This window comes from Phalaenopsis equestris, unplaced genomic scaffold (genome assembly GCF_001263595.1).
Source record: "Phalaenopsis equestris unplaced genomic scaffold, ASM126359v1 Scaffold209646, whole genome shotgun sequence".
Taxonomy (NCBI): Eukaryota; Viridiplantae; Streptophyta; class Magnoliopsida; order Asparagales; family Orchidaceae; genus Phalaenopsis; species Phalaenopsis equestris.
Window position 1 is genome coordinate 195,118 of NW_018228798.1, and position 464 is coordinate 195,581.

At 51.3% G+C, this 464-nt stretch overlaps 1 protein-coding gene across 4 annotated transcripts in view; it reads right to left on the reverse strand.

Moving 5' to 3' along the window:
- Positions 1-464, reverse strand: part of LOC110036680 — an 86,275-nt gene that overhangs the window by 14,729 nt on the left and 71,082 nt on the right. The window lies entirely within an intron of this gene.

Below are 464 nucleotides of genomic sequence, written 5' to 3' on the forward strand. Positions count from 1 at the left end.
TTTGTTGTACCCGGGGCTTGGGCACCCGCAAGGGCAGCAGTAACGACCTATCCGAGCACTATTTAGCAGAGGAAAGCCCCTCTGTGAGCTGCAGACGAAAAGAAAACCAGCTAGTGGCACAACAAAAGAACCAACTAGTTGCAACTAAGAGACGCCCCCGAGCACCACTTCTCGGGACAACAAAGAACCGCAGAAGCCCGCGCCGAGACGTCCCTCAAAAGCCGCAGCAAGTGAGAGCCGCTGAATCAGGAAACTCGCTGAACAGAAGCCCCGAGCCCGACAACCTGTCGAGAGAGCCATTGAATCGGACGACGAAACAGAGCATCTGCGACAAGACTGGCGACGAAGACGACAAAGTTCGACAAAAATGCAGTGAATCAGAAAAACCAGGTATCGCCATAGGCGAACCCCAGCAGAGCGAGAACGATGATGAGGATAATAGATAACTATATATATATATATAT